We start from the raw sequence: 12,048 nt of genomic DNA, 5'->3' as shown, positions 1-12,048 counted from the left end.
AGGAATCTCTCTGGGGTCTCTTTTATAAGAGCAATAATCCCATTATGATCGCTCCACCCTCATCTCCTATCACCTCCCAATGGTTCCACCTCCAAATACCAACACACGGGGGAATAGGTCTTAACGCATGAATTTTGGGAGAACACAAACATTCAGCCTACAGCACCCTCCATAATGTGGGTGAGCCTCCTCCAATCAGTCGAAGGTCTTTAGAGCAAAGACTGAGGTCCCCTGAGGAAGAATGAATTCTGCCTCCAGACTGCCTTCAGACTCAAGACTGCAATATCAACTATCCCTTGTGTCTCCAGCCTGCCAGCCTGCCCTACAGATTTCAGACTTGCCAGATCCCACCATCACATGTGCCAATTCCTTAAAATAAATCTCTCTCTTGTCTACATGCATACATCCTATTGGTTCTGTTTCTCCGGAGAACTCTGATGAAAACAATCCTTAATGTCATAAAAAGATAGTAATCAAATTACTCTATAAATGAGTATATATTTGGGAACTAAGAGAAGCCTAAAAGAACTAGGGTCAAACACCATGGGAAATCTTCACCAAAAATGATATTTCAGCCAAGATTCTAGAACAATAGCAGATGCATTGACAACAGGGATCGGGGGACAGAGAGCAGGGCAAGCAGAAGGCAGAAAAGTGCAGAAGCAAAAGGAGGAAGGAAGGAAAGGAGGTTTCAGAGGTACATCAAGACCAGACTGTGAAGAACCTTATATGGACATTGTAAAGCTTTTAGTCATTACCTTCAGAGTGATGTAAACAGCACTAAAAAAATAATAGTAATAATAGCCTGGGGATGACATCAGATCTGCATTTTGAAGACTATTAAAGCTACTGTATAAGAGGGGTGCCTGGGTGGCTCAGTCGTTAAGCGTCTGCCTTCGCCTCAGGTCATGATCCCGGGGTCCTGGGATCGAGTCCCGCGTCGGGCTCCCTGCTCAGCGGGAAGCCTGCTTCTCCCTCTTCCACTCCCCCTGCTGTGTTCCCTCTCTCACTATCTCTCTCTGTCAAATAAATAAAATAAAATCTTTAAAAAAAAAAAAAAAGCTACTGTATAAGAAACAGTGAGAAGAGACCAGAGTACATGACGGCGAATTGGAAGGAAGAGGTGGTATGATGGTTTGAATGCCTGTGTCCCTGCAAAATTCCTATGTTGAAATCCTAAGTCTCAAAGGTGATAGTATTAGGAGGTGGAGCCTCTGGGAGGTGCTTGGGTCATGAGGGTGGAGTCTTCATGAATGAGATTAATGTTCTTATAAAAAGAGGTTCCAAAGAGATCCTTAGCCCCACCATGTGTGGACATAGCAAAATGGTGCCACCTGTGACCCAGGAAGAGGGTGCTCACCGGAACCTGACCAGGCTAGTATCTCGGTCTTGGGTTTGCAGCCTCCAGAACTCTAAGAAATAAATTTCTGTTGTTTATAAGCCACCCAGTCTATGCTATTTTATTACAGTAGCCCCAACTACTAAGACAGGTGGGGTCAAGGTATCTGACCAGTCCAACTGGACAGATGGTGATTGCAGACACTACAGTAGGGAAGAAGGTAGAAGATTATGAAATAAGCCTTGGAAACGTTGAGTATGAGGTACACCTCTGAATATTCCACTGGAGATGTCCCCATGACTTCTTTTCTGGATATTAACCTCGTAAGAGGTTTCCCTGCTTCCACTCTTGCCTCTATTTATTCTGCACACAGCAAGACGACGACTGATCTTTTTAAAAAGACAGTAAAATCCTACTACTTTTTTGCTCAAAATTCAAACTCTTCTCCATGGCATAGAAAGTCCTGTGGATCTGCTATTTGCAGCTCAAAGAGGACTATGAGAAGTGTGAGTCATCTGCGCAGAATGATCACCGAAGCCAAGGGCATGAAGGAAATTGCATAGGGAGAGATTATAGAACGATCCATGAGGAAATCCATTATTTCCTGCAATGGAGACAGATAAGGAATGGCCAGAAAAACAGGAAGAGCCCCAGCAGAATATGGTATCGCTGAAGCCAAGGAGGATAAAAAAGCCTTTCGAGAAAAAGTGATCAACAATACCAACTGCTGCTGAAAAAATAATAAAGACTCAAAGATGCCCGTGAAATTTAGCAATATGGAATCTGCTGCCTCTTTGGTACCTTACTGAGTTCAGGCAGAATGGTGTGGGTAAGGAACAAGGCCAGAAGCCAGATAAGGTGGGATACAGAGTGAATGTGAGGCAAAGTAATGGAGACACTGAATACAAACAAGTCTTTCCAAAAAATCTGGAGAGGAGAGGTAAGTGGGGGTTGGACAGGGTCAAGGGAAGTTTTGTTGCTGAGACAGAAGGGACCAAACATGTTCAAGTGTTGGTGGAACCAACTAGTTGAAAGAGGAATTGAATATACAGGAGAGAGAAGGGATACTTGCTTGCCTGAAAAGGTTCAGGAGGAGATATGACCCAGAGCAGAGATTGAAGGATAGGAAAAAGACAGAAAAGAGGACACCTCCTCCATTAGGCAGAGAGAAATCTTTGGAGATTTAGATGATCTTTGACTTCCCAATGGAAAATGAGGTTATCCCATCCATCTAATGGAGCTTCAATTTCCTCTAGAAAATAGGTGAGGGTGGCCGTGAGAGAAAGTGTTGGAAGGCGGAAGTTTGAGGGGAGTGGAAAAAGAAAGGAATACCATTGTTTTGGAGAATGAACAAATTGATCTGGTAAATGGTAGGATTCAGAGGCACCAATGGGGGCCCACCAGAGTTGGGTGGTAAACTCACAGAACCAACCTGCCTCGTGGAGCCACTTCCTCCAGCAGGGTTTATCTCCTTAGGTGCAGGCACAAAGGTCATAGGAAGTACTTCAAGAGCGTTTGAAGGTCAAGTTGATTAAAAGTATTAAGGGAATCTGGGACTCTGAAGATTCATTTTATCACAAAGACAATCACGCCCTCCCAAGAAACAACCTGTTGGTGATTATCCATTGTCAAGAGCGATTGCCAGACAGAGCAGTACTCTATGTTAGAGAATCACACTAAGTTGTAGATTTTACCAAGGCAGATTCTGAGTTAAGTGGATGAAAGAAAACAGAAAGCAAAATCTATCCGTGTAGTGCAGCAGATGTTGTTATGAATAAAGAGTGGTACATTTGTTGCAGCTGATGAACCTACACTGATGCATCATTAGCATCCAAAGTCCATAGTTTACATTAAGATTCATTCTTGGTATTGTATATTCTGAGTTTGGACAAAGGCCCAACTCGATGATGACATGTATCCATCATCATAGTAACATACAGTGTTCTTTCACTGCCTTAGGAGGGGAAGAATGAAGGGGAGTAAGTCGGAGGGGGAGACGAACCATTAGAGACGATGGACTCTGAAAAACAAACTGAGGGTTCTAGAGGGGAGGGGGGTGGGGGGATGGGTTAGCCTGGTGATGGGTATTAAGGAGGGCACGTTCTGCGTGGAGCACTGGGTGTTATGCACAAACAATGAATCATGGAACACGACATCAAAAACTAATGATGTCATGTATGGTGATTAACATAATAAAAAAGTATTAAAAAAACTAAAAAAAAAAAAAAAAAACACTCTGTGCTCTGCCTATTCATCCCTCCTCCTCCTCCTCCAAATACCTAGCAACCACTGATCTTTTTACTGCCTCCATAGTTTTACCTTTTCCGGAATATCAGATAGTTGGAACCATAATATGTAGCCTTTCCAGATTGGCTTCTTTCTCTTTTTGACTATTCTAACAGGTATGTAGTGGTATCTCACTATTGTTTAATTCCCATTTCCCTAATAACCTGTGACATGAAGAATCTTTTCATATGCTCATTTGCCATCTATATATCTACTTTGGTGAGGTGTCTGTTAAGATCTTTGGTCCCATTATTTCACGGGGTTGTTTTCTCTATTGTTGAGTTTTAACAGTTCTTTATATATCTTGGATAACAGTCCTTTATCAAATGCGTCTTTTGCAAATATTTTCTCCCAGTCTGTGGTTCTTCTTCTTGTTCTCTTGACATTGTTAAGATAATAAAAATGGTAACTTTCATTTTGTCAAAATTAAAAGCTTCTGTCCATCAAAAGACATTAAGAAAGTGGAAAAAGCAAACAACTAGCAGAATGCATTCTTAATAATGTAAAAAAGGACTTCTTCCAGAATATATAAATAACCCCTACAAATCAATAATGAAGAGTCACAGAATCTAAGTATGCACAAAAGATTATAGACATTTCATACTGTCAAGAGAACTTCTGCAGAGCAGAAAATTTAATTTTCATAAAGTCCAGCTTATCAGTTATTTCTTTCATGGATCATGTCTTCAGTTTTATATCTAAATAGTCAGGGGGTGCCTGGGTGGCTCAGTCAGTTAAGCATCCAACTCTTGATTTCAGCTCCGGTCATGATCTCAGGGTCATGAGATTGAGCACAGCATTGGGCTCTGTGCTCAGTGAAGAGTCAGCTTGAGATGCTCTCTCTCCCCCCACCCCCCCACTTGCGCATGGGTTCTCTCTCTCTAGTAAATAAATTAAAGCAGCCACTCTGGAAAACACTATGGAGGTTCCTCAAACAGTTGAAAATAGAGCTACCATATGACCCCAGCAATTGCACTACTGGGTATTTACCCCAACGATACAAATGTAGGGATCCGAAGGGGTATGTGCACCCCAATGTGTATAGCAGCAATGTCCACAATAGCCAAACTATGGAAAGAGCCAAGATGTCCATCAACAGATGAATGGATAAAGAAGATGTGGTATGCGTGTGTATACACACACACACACACACACACACACACACACACACACACACACACACACAATGGAATATTATGCAGCCATCAAAAGGGTAATGAAATCTTGCCATTTGCAACGATGTGGATGGAACTGGAGGGTGTTATGCTGAGCGAAATAAGTCAATCAGAGAAAGACATGTATCATATGAGCTCACCGATATGAGGAATTATTAATCTCAGGAAATAAACTGAGGGTTGCTGGAGTGGTAGGGGGTGGGAGGGATGGGGTGGCTGAGTGATAGACATTGGGGAGGGTATGTGCTATGGTGAGCGCTGTGAATTGTGTACGACTGCTGAATCACAGACCTGTACCTCTGAAACAAATAATACATTATATGTTAAAAAAAAAAAAAAAGATAGCAGGAGAGGAAAAATGAAGGGAGGGAAATCGGAGAGGGAGATGAACCATGAGAGATGATGGACTCTGAGAAACAAACTGAGGGTTCTATAGGGGAGGGATGTGGGGGGATGGGTTAGCCTGGTGATGGGTATTAAAGAGGGCACGTACTGAATGGAGCACTGGGTATTATACACAAACAATGAATGATGGAACACTACATCAAAAACTAATGATGTAATGTGTGGTGATTAACATAATAAAATAAAAATAAATAAATAAAAATCTTTAAAAAAAATAGTCATGCCATACCTAAGGTCATTCAGGTTTTCTCTTGTTATCTTCTGGTAGTTTTATAGTTTTGCCCTCTTACTCATTTTTGTGTTCTCATGATAGTGCCAGACACACAGTAAAGAGTCAATAATAGTTTAATAATCCATTCCCCAGGTCATAATGTGAAGGTAAGTCTTTTTTTTTAAGATTTTATTTATTTATTTGACAGAGAGAGACACAGCAAGAGAGGGAACACAAACAGGGGGAGTGGGAGAGGGAGAAGCAGGCTCCCCGCTGGGCAGGGAGCCTGATGCGGGGCTCAATCCCAGGACCCCAAGATCATGACCTGAGCCGAAGGCAGTCGCTTAACCAACTGAGCCACCCAGGCGCCCCGAAGGTAAGTCTTAATGAAACAGTTTTCACCCTCCATAACTAGTAACTTTTTTCTTTTTTTTTTTAGTGGAAGTTTTTAAATGTGTTATAAAATATTGAGTAGTTAACAAAAGATTTAAAACATGTAAAAGATGGGTAAAATGCAACAGAAACAGTCCAGAAACAGACCCGCATATACTGTCCATTGACTTGTGGCAGAGAGATTAAGTGTAATACAATGAGGAAAGGATGGACTTTTCAATACATGGGGCTAGGGAAATTGGGGATCCATCCAGAAAAAAAGATAAAATTGACCCCTATGTTAAAACACACTCAGATACTTATTTAAGGTGGGTTATAGACCTATGAAAGGTACAATAATTAGCAAGAAAATAAAGAATATTTTCTTCTATGGGATAGGCAATGATTTCTTCAACAGGATACAAAAACTACTAACCCTACAAGAAAAAATGATAATGTGTATTTTGTCAAAATTTAAAACTTCCATCCATCAAAAGACATTAAGAAAGTAGGAAAAACAAACAATAGCTGGCATAATGTTATTAATACAAAAGATTTCTATCCAAAATATATAAAGAACATCTACAAATCAATAATGAAGAGATACAGAATTTAAGTATGGGCAAAAGATTATGCAGGCATTTCACACGAGAAGGTATCTGAATGCCGAATAAGCTCAGGAAAAGGTTTTGACATCTTTTCTTGTTAGTGAAATGCAAAATAAACCCAAATGAGATATCACTACACACCCAGTAAGTGATAAAAATCCAAAGGACTGGCAATACCAAGTATTGATACAGGTAAGAGAGTAAGTGGACTCATACATAACTGGTGGGTGTAAAGTGATACAAACACTTTGGAAAAATGTTTGACAGTTTTTTAAAAATTGACCAACATTCATACTCGTGGGTATGTATCCAAAGAAACAAAAGCATATGTTCACAAAAATATATAAGAATGTTCAGAGCATATTTTTTGAGAAAAGCCTAAAACTGGAAATAATCCAAATGTCCACCAGTAGGTGAATAATAAATTATGGCAATGGTTGAGCAAGGGGAATACTAAAGAGGAAGACACATACAACATGGATGAATATCAAAAGTAATACATTGAGAGAAGCCAGACACAAAACAGGACATGCTACATGATTTATGTGAGGTCTAATTGTTCCAACACCATTTGTTGAAAAGACAATAATTTCTCCATCAAACTATCTCTGCGTCTTTGCCCAAAATCAACTGACCAAATTTGTGTGAGTCTTTTTCTGGATTCTCTCTTCTGTTCAACTGATCTAAGTGTATATGTCTTCATCAATACCTTAGATGATGATTACAGTAGCTTCACAGTAATTATTAAAATTGGGTAGTGTGATCCCTCCAATGATATTCTTCTTTTTCAAAATTGTTTTCAATACTCTAGTTCCTTTGCCCTTCCATGAAAATTTTAGTTAGATTGTATCTACAAAAATATCTTGCTGAAATTTTTATTGAAATTGCATTAAACCTACAGATCAATACAAGGGAGAACTGACATCATAACTAAATTGAGTCTTGTAATCTTGAATACAATCTGTCTCCCTATTTATTTAGATCTTTAATTTCTTTCATCACTGTTTTATAGTTTTCAGTATACAGATCCTGCATATGTTTTACTAGATTTATCTAAAGTTTGTTTTCTAAATCTTACTTCCAATTGTTCACTGCAAGTATATAAAAATACAACTGACTTTTTTTAAGTTCATTTTGCAACTTGAGACTTTGATAATTTCACTTACGAGTTCTAGGAGCTTTGTCATAGATTCCTCAGTATTTTATTTTACATACAATTTGAGTTCCTAATATTTCTAGTTTGAGAAGATATTTAATCATGAATAGATTTTACTTTTGTCTTTTTTTTTTTTTTGGTCATATGCTTTTGCTGTACCAGTTGATATGAGTATTTGTTTTTTCTTCTGTCATTTAATATGGGAGGTTACATTGATTTGTGAATTTGGACCAATCACATATTCCTGAGATAAACCCTACTTGGTTATGACCAAGTGTATTATTCTTTTTATATATTGCTGCATTTGATTTGCTGATATTTTGAGGATTTTTGCATTTACATTCATGAGGGCTGTGGTCTGTGGTTTTCTTGTAATGTCTATGCCTGGTTTTGTTATCAGGGTAATACTGTGTCCTTCACAAACTAGGCAGGGAGTGTTCTCTTCTATTTTCTGAACAAAATTGTGTAGAACTGATGTTATTTCTTTAAATATTTTGTAGAATTCACCAGTGAAACCATCTGGACCTGCAGTTTTGTTTTTGGAAGGAATTCAATTTCTTTATAGATGTAAGACTATTCCAGTTATCTGTCTCTTTGGTGAATTTTGGTAGTCTGTGGCTTTCAAAGAATAAGTACAGTTTAAGTTGTGCAAGTTATGTGCAGAGTTGTCTGTAGTATTTTTTAATCCTTTTAATGACTTGTCGAGTCTGTAGTGATATCCTCTTTTATTCCTGATAGTGGTCATCTCTGTCTTATTTTTTTCCCTACTTGGTTTTGTTAGATCAACTGTATTGATCTTTTCAGAACATCACCTTTCAGCTTCATTTATCCTCTCTATTACTTTGCTATTTCATTGATTACCAATCATCTCTTTATTCTTTATCACGTCTTTCTGTTTAATTTGGTTTTATTTTATATTTTTTCTATTTTCTTAAGGTAAAAGCTTAGATTATTGATTAGAGACTGTTCTTCTTTTCTTTCTTTCTTTTTTTTTTTTTTTTGTATCCAAAATCTGTTTATTGGGATAGTTTCCCACTCATGTTGATTCATGGTGCTTTTAGTGCTGCTTTCATCTGAAGGAGCATCCTTCTGTAAGCCTTGCTTTTCCTCCTGTGGGCTGGCAGAGGACAGTGGAGCAGCAAACACAAAACTATCATTTGTGTGTGGCTAAAGATGGTGGTGACTTTGTATCATCCCAGGCATTTCACATCCATGAACTAGGAGTTGGGGCTCTACATCAGGCACTTCTTCTTGTGCTTTCTCTTCTCTTCCAGGGATGGGTACAGGAGGTCCTTCATGAGGGGCATGTTTCCGTGGGGGAAGTCGTCACCACCGGAAAGTGACTGTTCTTGTAATATAAGCATTTAAGGCTATTAATGTCCCTCTAAGTTTAGGGGAATCCCACAAATTTTGATGTGTTGTTTTCATATTCATTCAAAGTATTTTTAAATTTTCCATGAAATCTCCTCTTTGGTTTCTGGATTATTTAGAAATGAAATGTATCATTTAACATCGGGATTTTTTAGTTATCTGTTACTGGTTTCTACTTGAATTCAATCGTACTTCATATGATTTCAAATGTTTTAAGATTTATTTTACGACCCAGGTATGGTCAAACTTGAGTGTCTCAGGGGCACTTGAAAAGAATATGCATTCTTGGGGCACCTGGGTGGCTCAGTTGGTTGAGTGTCCGACTCTTGATCTCAGCTCAGGTCATGATCTCAGGGTTGTAAGTTTAAGCCCTGCATTGGGTTCTATGCTGGGCTTGGAGTTTACTTAAAGAAAATACATTCTCTTGTTACTGGGTGGAGTGTTCTACAAATGTCAATCAGATCCAGTTCCTTTGTAGTGTTATTTGGTTCTTCTATATTCTTGTTAATTTGCTGTCTACTAATTTTATCAACAACTGAGAGTGGTGTATTGAAGTTCCCATGTAGAACGGTGGAACTCCTTTCAGCTCTATCACTTCTTTCTGCATGTATTTTGAACCTCTATTCTCAGGGTGCATACACATTTAGGTTTATTAGGTCTTCTTTGATGAATGGAACTTTTTTATCATTATGTATTGTCTTTTTGTATCCCCGAAATTTTCCTTGATCTGAAATCTACTGCATCTAATATATTCACTCCTTTCTTCTGAATGGGGTAACCCTGATAAACTCTTATTATTATTTATTTTTCAGGGTTTTGGGGGTTTCCACAGAGTCATACCTGAAAATAATTATAAAGTTTCTTTCCAATTTTCCTAGCTTTTCATCATATTTAGGAACTTTTTATGACTTATTTATTCTTAGAATGGCAAGGATAGATATGTACCATTGCTACCCTAATATAATCCCTCATCACATTCTACTCATTACAACTTACTCCTTTTTTAGCCTAAATGCGTATGCAGCAGTTTTCGCTAAGGGCTGTATGGTTACTTTTATACCTTTTCAGTTGGAGAAGGCTGTGTTCCTTGCTCAAATGCACAGCTTAGGATGAATCAAAGAGGTACAGTGACAAAGAAAACCATTACCTAGCTGCCCAAATCTGCCTAAAAATCCAGAGGCTCAGCCAGATTTGCCTTCTACTCTCTTTGCAGGCCGCCTACATTCTAGGCTGCCCCTTTTCAATCTACCCATACACAGCGGCTAACATGCTGTTCCAAAGGCAACTGTACCTAGAAACCCCACTTCTGCTTTTCAAGGGCCTGCAGTAACTCCTCATTGCCTGTCAGACCACATTCTCAATGCCTGGGCTACGTTTCCATGGCTCCCTAACGCCAGTCTCCCCCAGCACCTGACTTTCCACCAAACTCCACAACACACACTCCCTTCTACAGAGTGCCCCTATTCCCACTCACTGTGCAAACAACATCCACTCCCACCTGTGCATGCTTGGTCTCCTTCCTACGGACTGTCTGCTCTTCTTCCTATTTAACTCTGAACTACTCTCAAAGGCTCCCTTTCAAGTTGCACCTCCTCCACGACACTTCTCAAGCAACAAAAGGAAAGGAAAGAGAATTTCAGAGCATTCTGGAGTTCTTTGTATCTGGCCATGGCCAGTTCGGGACTGGGCAGTGCCTGGATTCAAATGGGTTCTACTGTGCCAAACTTGGGCAAATCTCTTACCTTCTCTTGACTGGTCTGTGCTCCTATAAAATGGAGTCGAGGGGGCTCCCACTGCACTGAGTTTACACATCTATCATTGTCCTCATGATCATTCCACTCTCCCACTCCAAATCTTTCTGACCTTTGACTCAGCACCTCTTGATTGCATGCTACATTCTCTTGCTAACCCTTCTAGATGAATCTACCCCATCAGGACTATTTCTGCATTTTTCTCAATATTGAACACAACAATAAACATTTATTGAATAGGAGGGGAAACTGCTTATTTCTCTCACAGAATAGATATAAGAGGGGTATGTCTGCAAGGAAACAAAACAGGCACATTCTAAATGCCTCAAGGATAACCACTAAGGGAGCACGGCTTCTCCTCCCTCCTCTGTTATACTCCACAGAATCCAAGGAGACTGGGGACAATCAAGACAGGCAGGACAACAATCTTCTTAAAATCAAAGAACAACCTGCAGCAGAGTCCTTTATCCTCACTTTTCTGTAAAACCAGGAGATGCGGAGTAAGGCCAGATGGGAGGGGTTTTGTTGGAAATACAACCAGGGTTTCCAATGCAGTGGGGGTGGGTGGGGTGGGGAAGGAAGTTGAATGGCTTTCTAACAACAATCGGATCCTCATGGTTAACTGTGATTCAGAATATTTACCACTTTAAGATTTGTGGAAAGTAGGGGCGGAGCAAGACAGCAGAGGAGTAGGAGACCTGGATTTCATCTGGTCTCAGGAATTCAGCTGAATAGGGATCAAACCATTCTGAACACCTACGAACTCAACAGGAGACCGAAGATAAGAACAGTAACAACTCTCTGAACAGAAAAGCGACCACTTTCTGGAAGGTAGGACGTGCGGAGAAGTGAATCCGAGGCGATATTCGGGAGGATAGACGGCGGGGTAGGGGCCTCCGTCAGCCGCTTCTGGCAAGTGCTAGAGCCGCGGAGCACAAAATCGGACCTTTTAGAAGTCGGCTCCGTGGAGGGACGTCGCTCCAGTGGCTAAGCAGGGGGTGGAACCCTCGCGGGACACTGTGGTCTCAGGGCCCTCGGGGTCACAGAAAGACCGGGGGTGCCTGAGTGCGGCAGAGCTCCCAGGGATCGGAGCGGGGAAGCCGGCGGCAGAGACGGAGCCGAGGCACGGGCTCTCAGCTCGGGGTGGCCATAAACTGTGATCCGCGGCCCAGTCGGGCCACTGCTCCTCCAGCAGGGACCCAACAAGCGGCAGATCCGGGGAGACTCCCCTTCCTCCCCTGGGAGGAGCAGCGCGGGAGCGCACCACAGGGATCTGCTGGGTTTGGAGACTCCACACGGGGTCGGGTGCCAGAGACAGAAAGGCTCGGTCACAGGCCGGGTGAGCACGGAGAGCGGCCGGAGACCGGGGACATG

General features: G+C 40.8%; 1 protein-coding gene and 1 pseudogene across 4 annotated transcripts in view; both read right to left on the bottom strand.

Moving 5' to 3' along the window:
• ARHGAP44 (Rho GTPase activating protein 44) overlaps positions 1-12,048 on the bottom strand; it is a 192,789-nt gene that overhangs the window by 153,617 nt on the left and 27,124 nt on the right. The gene's annotated exons all lie outside the window — the stretch shown is intronic.
• On the bottom strand, positions 8,610-8,859 carry LOC112817177 (small ribosomal subunit protein eS27-like; annotated as a pseudogene).

The sequence above is a fragment of the Callorhinus ursinus genome, unplaced genomic scaffold (genome assembly GCF_003265705.2).
Source record: "Callorhinus ursinus isolate GAN/ISIS: 27379988/994484 unplaced genomic scaffold, GSC_fseal_2.0 scaffold43, whole genome shotgun sequence".
NCBI lineage: Eukaryota > Metazoa > Chordata > Mammalia > Carnivora > Otariidae > Callorhinus > Callorhinus ursinus.
This window is presented reverse-complemented; position numbering and strand designations above follow the sequence as displayed.